The 8,597-nt window shown below is 40.9% G+C and overlaps 2 non-coding genes across 2 annotated transcripts; one reads left to right on the top strand and one right to left on the bottom strand.

The window, feature by feature from the left end:
- The first annotated feature begins 1,046 nt into the window (after window positions 1-1,046).
- TRNAC-GCA (transfer RNA cysteine (anticodon GCA)) lies at window positions 1,047-1,118 on the top strand. The gene has a single exon. It is a non-coding gene; the product is annotated as a tRNA-Cys (tRNA).
- A 1,170-nt stretch (window positions 1,119-2,288) lies between these two features.
- TRNAQ-UUG (transfer RNA glutamine (anticodon UUG)) lies at window positions 2,289-2,360 on the bottom strand. Its single transcript has one exon. It is a non-coding gene; the product is annotated as a tRNA-Gln (tRNA).
- Between the last annotated feature and the right edge of the window lie 6,237 nt (window positions 2,361-8,597).

The raw sequence follows: 8,597 nt of genomic DNA, 5'->3' as shown, positions 1-8,597 counted from the left end.
TTATATTAGATATCTACTTGTACACAATATATATAATATCCCCTCAATTAAATGGAATACCCTACCTGACCATGGTTAGTGCTATAACATTCTACGTACGACACACGTTGACAATTTTCCAACCATTAAGTGCAACGTTCTCTAGGCCGTTGTGTTTGTTTGCCCTAAAGTTGTAACCCATATGCTTTAGCTGCACATTTTTCTCCATATGGCAGGGATTTTTTTTTTGCCGCTTCAAACTGCTTCTACTGAACAAAAACGGCAAAATCCTCTAAATTTGGGTGAGTTATTCAACTGCAAGTAACGTAGCTTGAAGAATTATTTCTACCTACAACCAACTGCAAATTCAACCGAAAAGTGTAAACCACGCTGTCCTCCAGCGCAAGGTAAACCCAACCTGACCCAACAGCGTTTTCATAAGTATGACTCAGGAGAAAAACTGCCTACGCAAGGTGCCTACACGACTCACCGCTGCTGGGCTGGACAAAACGTAAAAAAGCATCACATTTAAAGGTGCTATATACCTGTTTGCCTTGTGCCACGTACCGAAACCCGCGCGTGCTACAAATAATTCCACACTTTTATGCGCTGTGAACATAGTTCACTACAATTGAAATTCTAGCCAGATGAAATTTGAGGTCGTTTTCCCACACCGAAACGATATGCTTCATATCGCTTTGATTTCGGCGACAAATCCGCGGCGCCTCGCTCGACAGCGTCCATGCGAACACATCGCGTGGTGCCTGTTCTAACTGTCATATGGAAGAAGAAACCTTCGGGAGTAATAAATTAATAATCAGCGGAAAAAATTCACATTTTTTTCACAACGTAAGCTGTATACTTACTACACTCACTAGCGTACTGCGAACTTTAGAATGTGGCGCCGCTACGTAGCTGATTGGTTTGCGTCACATGGTGATAACGTGATAAGTGTGATTTTGCTAGGCTGCCTTCCTGCATGCCTGCCTTCGATCTCATTGCCGCTGGGTCACGTTCACTGGGCCATATGCGATGTGGTTGGCTAGTGAAGCGTCGAAAGTAACCATGGGGGTATAGCTCAGTGGTAGAGCATTCGACTGCAGATCGAGAGGTCCCCGGTTCAAACCCGGGTGCCCCCTCTGAAATCTTTTTGTGAGTTCTTGAACAATCCGTTGAATGTGTTTTTCGAAGTTGGATCGGTATCGGTTATTAAAAGATAAGAACTTCAGAATTTCAGCAAAGAAAAAAGGGCGTGGAAAGGGGGATTTTTTTGGGATTTTTTGGGATTCAGTTTATAAAACTGACTAAATAGATATGTATTTTATTAAATTTAAAATTTTATTGCTGATGCTGGACTACCTAAAAAATTCACCAAGTAGTACAAAGTAGTAGAGAGAATCCTATCTTTGCTTTTCTCGTATTTGGGAATTTTTTCCTGGAAAAACCTTAGGCAAATTTACTCATCGCTAAGTTTCTACACTTTTTGCGATTTATGAGTAAACTGAACTCAAATTTGGGTTGATCTTATTGACCGTGGCCAGTTTAAGTGACTGTCACAGTAAAATTTTACTGTCGACTGACAATATTTTTGCAGTTATTTTCTTTGACTGTGACAGTCTGCGAGTATGACAGCTTAATGACAGTAAACGGAAGAGCGATCAAAGTTTAAAGAATTTGTTTCCAAATTGAGTTATGGGTCACCGTTCGACGATTACGCGTTGGATCACTACTTAAATTTTCACCGCAATCGTTAATTTTCACATCATTTGTGATCACACAACCAAATGCTTTCTGATCCTAACCAACCAAACCATACACTGAAAATAAAAACGGTAACTAACTGCCAAATGTCAAAATATCTGCGATAGACAAGTTCTGCAGAACAGTTGCAGAAGCAGACAAATTTGTCTATACAGTCAGCAAGAATTTGTCAACAGACTATCACCACACATTGTCACAGATAATCTCTACACTTTGACTGTCTGCAGATCGACAGTCACAGATTTTTAACTGTCTGTAGATAAATATTAACTGATTACATTAGAAGCCAGATAAACTGTGCAGGTTTTTACAGAGAAACTGGCTAGTCTGATCGTAACTTAATACATTTAAAACAATGAAGGCAGTGACGCCATAAACCTTAGGTGAACAAAAATTTGGTGAACTACCACCACTCTAAAAGGGTACAAACAACGACTATGACGAGAGGGGAGTGGAAAGAATTTGACCGTTTAAATTTAAAAACTGTTCTTTGATAACTTCTATTAACAGAAGGAAAGTGAGTTCTTGAACTTTTCTTCTACAAAATAAGGTTCCACCGAGATTTGAACTCGGATCGCAGGATTCAAAGTCCTGAGTGCTAACCATTACACCATGGAACCGATGAAGACAATGAACCATGATAATACATTTGTTAATTAGCCCTTCTCGAGCGTTGTTCCCTCTTCCTCCCGTTGCACTCAATAATGTTGATTATATTAAGGCTTCGTACAACCTTTTAGAAGTCCAAGGGAAAGTTGTGGGAAATTTGACACTACACATAAGGTGAATTGCTGTGAGCATGTCAGCCATCATGACGGCCATTGGTGAACTTTTCAAGGAAACACCATACGCCTAAACATAGATAGACAGTTTCTCTATCGCAGTTTGTCTGCTCTTGTCAATTTTTGACTGTTTGAAATTTGTCACACAGTCAAATTTGATTATCGACAGACAATATTTTGGAAACATATTTTTCACAGTTTTTCTGTAGACCATGGTCACATTGGAAGGCAGTGTGCCGATTGAACAGCTTGATGGTTGACAGCGCATGGAATAGCGATTAAAGTGTCAGGATTTCATATAATGAAGTTCTGTAGACTCAACCAGGTATTGTACGATGTACCAGTACATTTGTGAACTTCTAGAGCTTCTTGGAGGCCCATATAGTATCATGTGGGATGTATGCTTGTAATATCACAGTACTTCGGGTTCTCCTAATTATCCTGAAGTTTAGATTCTGAATTTGTACAGGTTCAACATAGTCTTCTATGATGTTCTGATTTAGTGCATGAACCCTCAGAGCTTCATGTGTTCTCATCACATCATTAGGGACATAAGTTGTATGAGCAACATGTATTAGGTTCTCCAGTTAATTATACGATGTCCAGACCAAGATTCGTCCAATTGGAAGGTTACACAGAATCGTCAGTTTGTGGGTAAAAGCAGCGCCGGATAAAAGAAGGCAGAAAAACTCGTGGAAGCCAGTGCTTTGGTGTTATATTGAAATTCATTGGAAACGAGACCCCTTGAAGGGACAAGGCACGTGGGATTCCTAGAATTTTTTGTAAACAAGATACAAATTGTCAAAATGGCCGCTAGATATGATTGTGCAATACGGTAAATTCTTGGTCCAGACATATTTTTGAACCCTTAGAGCTGCACGGAGCCCCATCATGTTCTATTTTATACTGGAATTTCGATCTTGATATTATATAGGCTCAACACTGTCCTAATTTATTATAAGATCTCATAACATCATTTGTATCAGAACAATTCTCTGTCAAATGAGCAAATGATATGGCACGAGCCCCTCCGATTTTGATGAAACTTTCAACATGTCTTTAGTATGGGAGATTATGATTATTCTACTAGCTTGATCGGAATATCGTGGTGAAGAGCTATGGAAGCTTATGGACAAGATCGGTTCATCCAGGAAACTGACCATACTGATCAAGGTTATAGTGAAGCGGGGCAAGAGTACACAGGCGGCAAAAGTACGCACTGGTTCGAAAGGCAGGTAAACGAAATGATGGACTAATGATTATGAGTAGGATTGAAGCCTCTACTGAATACAGCTTACTTGAGCTTGAGCTTGATTGACCGCCCACGGTTGCTACTCTGTTATTGCCAGATCAGCTGTAATTACACAGAGAACCAATAGATAATGCTTGGGACTAGCAATCATCCTCAATGTGTAAAAACTGGTGATCTTAAATTAGGCAATACCAGCGCTGGCCGCGCCCGAACACAGGTCAAGAAAGGAATGGGAAGGATTGTGTTGACATGACACTCGTTTTGATGGAAGCCGAGAACACCTCTGCACTTCCACGAGGAATCACTGGGATGTTGGATAAGAGGGTTGGGTTTGCAGCAGGGTTCGTTTTGGTAAACGATAAGCTGAATTGATGTCCTAACGATCATATAACGCGAATGAGCTTGGGACTAAACCCACGGTCTTCTGCTCAGTAAGCAAAAACGTTTGTCACTAGGCAGGCGAGCACCTTTTTAATCACCGAGTTGCTGTTATTACCATGTAGTCATATTAACAAATAAAAGGATTGACGAATCTTGAATGTGGATGGGCCTGAGATTAGACTCATGATGTTGTGCTCAGTAAGCAAAAACGGTTGCTCTAAGGCCACCGAGCCCCTCATATCACATAATACCGTTGCTCAAATTTTTGTATCCATTCAATCCCGGAACTAACGACAACAACGAGTTTCACAAAATACACGATACACAAGCGATTTTACCATAAAACTCTTTGATATGTAAGGACCTGGGACCGCGTTTTCCTGCTCAGTAAGCAGGCCACTGCAACCGACGATCTCTCAAATCCGAAAACGAGTTAAGCGAGTTATAACGACCTTCTTCCACTAGCAGGTCTGTTTCTGTTTGCACAGACAGTCCCACTAGTTTCCGATACATTTATAGGGGATAGTAGGAGATTAAAAGAATGGAGAAGAGTTATAGAGGTTTTTTTGTAGTTGTTTTGCTGAAAAGAGATAAACAGAACTAAACGAAATTACACCTGTTGAAAAAAGATAAGTCTATTATTTTGGTTAGTGATCGTTTGGATTTGGGTCACCCCACGTTGTGTTTAGGTTAGTATAAATAAATAATACTATATAGTCATATAAATCACCACAGCTCATTATCTTCAGCGTTATCGGCGTTTCTGGATCTTTAGTTGCCTCTGTGATATACTTACTTGCGGCATACTATTTTGGGAGTGTATATGAGCGTGTACCATGTACGGTAGCTCATCTCTCATCGTGATGGTGGGACATAGTAGACAAATTAGAGAGAAAACAAGGAGGTATTAGTATTAGTTATATGTAAACAAACAAAACAAAAGAAGAGAAGAGGAAAGAAGAGCAGAAAAATAAAAAGGGGATAAAGTAGATAACAAAGAAAAGAAACGTAGGCAGATTATTAGAAAAGGCATTATCCGAAACTAAGCAATCAAATGTCACTCCCGCCGAGATCTCAGCGAAACCCCCTTCCCGCCGAGACCCGCACAGCCGAGCTCGGTAGAAAAAACTAAGTGTGTAGATAGATTAGTAGGAAAATAAATAAAACTACTTTATGACTCAAAGTGCAATGAATGAGCGTTAGTTTCGGGATCATTTCAGTGTTAGAGTTATGTTAGTTTTGATCCGTAATCAGCCCTGCCGACCCCTCAACATTAGTTGCAGGCAGTGGTTGTTAGATAATGCGGCACTGTAACTACTACTATTTTAGAGGTATGATTCGTCAAGTTTATACAACTCAATGTTTCAATTGAGGCAAACTATCTATCTTACAATTACAAAAGCAAACCTAAACTTACAATTATATGCAAATGCAAAATGAAACTTGACAAATCATCGTCAATCCCCTTATTACAGGGCAGGACCTGACGATTTGAATCTAATTTTAATCAGTGAACGGGCACCATATGGTACATTTTCTCACCAGCCTATCTGAACTATTTAATAAATGGAAGCCATCCAGTGCTGTAAATTCTCAAAATCATTTGAACATTTTTGATGAAAATGAGAAAAGTAGCTATTCGCTATCAAAAAGGACCTCCTCCGAACGGGTGATATCAGTTGCTTAGTCATTTGACGAAGGCATGGATCATCCTCATTTGAGAAACGCTATATATCATTCAATTGAGTGTAACCTACACACGAACGGAGCTCTGGTCGACATTCCGGCGAAAAAGCTAAGCCAACCCGACACCAACCTGACTTCTATCAAACCCCAACCTGATGTTGACCCAACATTGACCCGACATAAACTCAAAATTGACCCGACAACAACACGACATTGGGTCGACATCGACCTTAAATTAGCCTTACATTGATCCGACATCGGGACGACTTGTCTGTTCGGGCCCATTTTGCTGGATTTCTTCCATACTCCACTGTCTTATATCAAATGATACTGAGTGACTCAATTGACAGTGACAATGAGCTTCGAATGAGAAAGGGGCTCTTCAAATTATGGTCATGTGAGAATTCGTTTACACAGAATTGATTGAATGGTTGTATTTAGTGGTTCATCTTCAATCGAATGATATGAAAATTTACAGCACTGAAGCCATCACATGGGCTACGCTCCCCCTAAGCAGGCCCTCCGCATCCTGTCTCTGTCTTATCTCAAATACAAAATGCCAATGGTATGAATGTATCTATATATAACTTGGAAATGACGTACAATCAAATAAACCCGTAACCCACTCACTTGGTCAGGCTTCAGAATCGTCCAGTGGGCAGTGCGCTCTACACGCCAAGTTACCTTTTTTTCAAATTTACCGCAAATTTGATATTTTACCCATTGAGTGTTGATTAGTCACAATGAAACATTGTGAGAGAAGTTGAGGTTACTAGTGTATTAAATAATCTAGGTCCTATTTAAAATTATATCTGAAAAATCCAAATCTGGCCAACGCCCACCCTAATCCTAAACCTGTTCTAATCCACCTGAAATGACTAACGAATGGAAGACTTTGACTACCCAGCCATGCAATAGTCTCATTCCGTGCCTTATGGCAACTTGATGATTCTATTGCGCTCATCTTCTGGTACCACCCAGGGGAGACTTGGTCCTGTACCCAATGCTTAACTTATCTCCATTCCACTCAGCTACTCGCAATTTCTTGTGATATAGTGGGCGGAATATTATTATATGAGACAATTCAATGCAGACGTCTTTCCAAATTTGGCAGATCGACAGGTAATCGGTGAGTTACCACGATAGTTGCTATTCAACAACTCGACAACGTTCCATCGTCAACGCATGCTATGAGAATTTCCCATTGCAGACGCCAACGAAATGATGTCATCGAGCTATCGATCAACTACCCTGGTTATCGCCTGGTACCTTATAGCACGATGCTAGGAGGCGAACCGGAAGAATCGATGAGCTACCTCCCCCATGTTTCTCAGAGTATTAAGCTATGTTAATCATCGATCGAGTTTCTACTTGCTGCAATTACGGCCTCCACACGCTTCCGAAATGCACGGCAGGTTCTAATAATGTAGTCTGGATCCATTTCTCTCCAGGTACGGGTCTATGTTTGTCAGAGGCTTGCTGTACTCGGGTGGCGTTTAGAACAGGCCTTGGCCTTCATGACGCGCCATATTACTTAAAATCCCGATGTAGACCTCCGTGTTGACCTTGTCGCCTTCTGGAATGAACACCGGGTTCATTTTTTTTTTGCCATCGGAATCCACCAATCCAAACACCATAATGCTAGCAGGATGCTTGGTCAGATACACGTTCTTGTGCTCGTCGGCCACGTCTTTTACTGGAAGAGAACTAATATACCGTTCGGTTCTGGATTTTGATACGGGATCGACGGTAAACATGCTCTCGTCGGTGAACAGGATTAACGGATTTTTTCGCTTAAGAAAGTTCAAAGTTCCTCGAATTCGCCCCGCAATCTTCCTTTACGATCTTCCGTGCCGTAAAGTCACTGATCCCGTGTTCCTTTGCCATTTTCCTTATTGAACGCACTGGATTCACCTGAATCTTCCTTTTGATAGCAGCGATAACCCTCGGAACCCGAGCTGACCTCGGACGACCTGTGGCCACCTTCGTGGATTCTGCCACTTCGTCATGGTGCACATGTCAAACTAAGTAAATCATTTTCTTTTATACACAGCCTACTACGGTATGAGCTAGAGGTTACGTGCATGCAAAGAAAACCAAGGCATTGTATGCACAGTATAACCTAATACCCCGTTCACATTACAGCCTATATCACGTAATATAGGCTGTCTTGCAATGAGCACTCATACATAGGATTTCCAGTGAAAACTAGATGTATGAGTGCTCATTTCAAGACAGCGTATATCACGTGATATACGCTGTAATGTGAAAAGGGTATAAGCAGGCATGGAAAATCATTTGCATTCATTTCGTGCATTCATTTACATTCATTTGTCCCTAACTTTTTTCATCAACAGAATTAGGTACTGCAGCGTGACGTCACAAATGAACTCAGTGTTAATCGGCTGAACCTTTTTCCGAATTTTAACTTGAAAGTTTTCGAGGAAATACGTGGTGAAAGGATGTGGCTCGTGGACATTGCAAAAGTGTGGTTTACATCTCACTGCAATCTGAAAATTTTTCCAGAAAATCTACACAAGAAAAAATCGACTAAGTCCACGTAAACCACCCCCCGAGTATCTAGACAGAAAACCTTAGTTTTACGTACCCACTTACAAAGTGTAGATGTCTCCACCGTACGTAAACAATGGGTTCAGCCATCGTTGGTGGCACAACTTTTTTCACATCAGAAAACATGTTGTTGTTTCACTTCATGTGGACGTCGAAAGCAGGCCAAGAATAAATTTTGAGTGAGA

The sequence above is a fragment of the Ochlerotatus camptorhynchus genome, unplaced genomic scaffold, assembly GCF_037179485.1.
Source record: "Ochlerotatus camptorhynchus isolate MF236.1 unplaced genomic scaffold, CSIRO-AGI_Acam_v1.1 ptg000040l, whole genome shotgun sequence".
Taxonomy (NCBI): Eukaryota; Metazoa; Arthropoda; class Insecta; order Diptera; family Culicidae; genus Ochlerotatus; species Ochlerotatus camptorhynchus.
The sequence above is the reverse complement of the archived record's forward strand: the minus strand, read 5'-3'. Positions and strand labels throughout refer to the sequence as shown.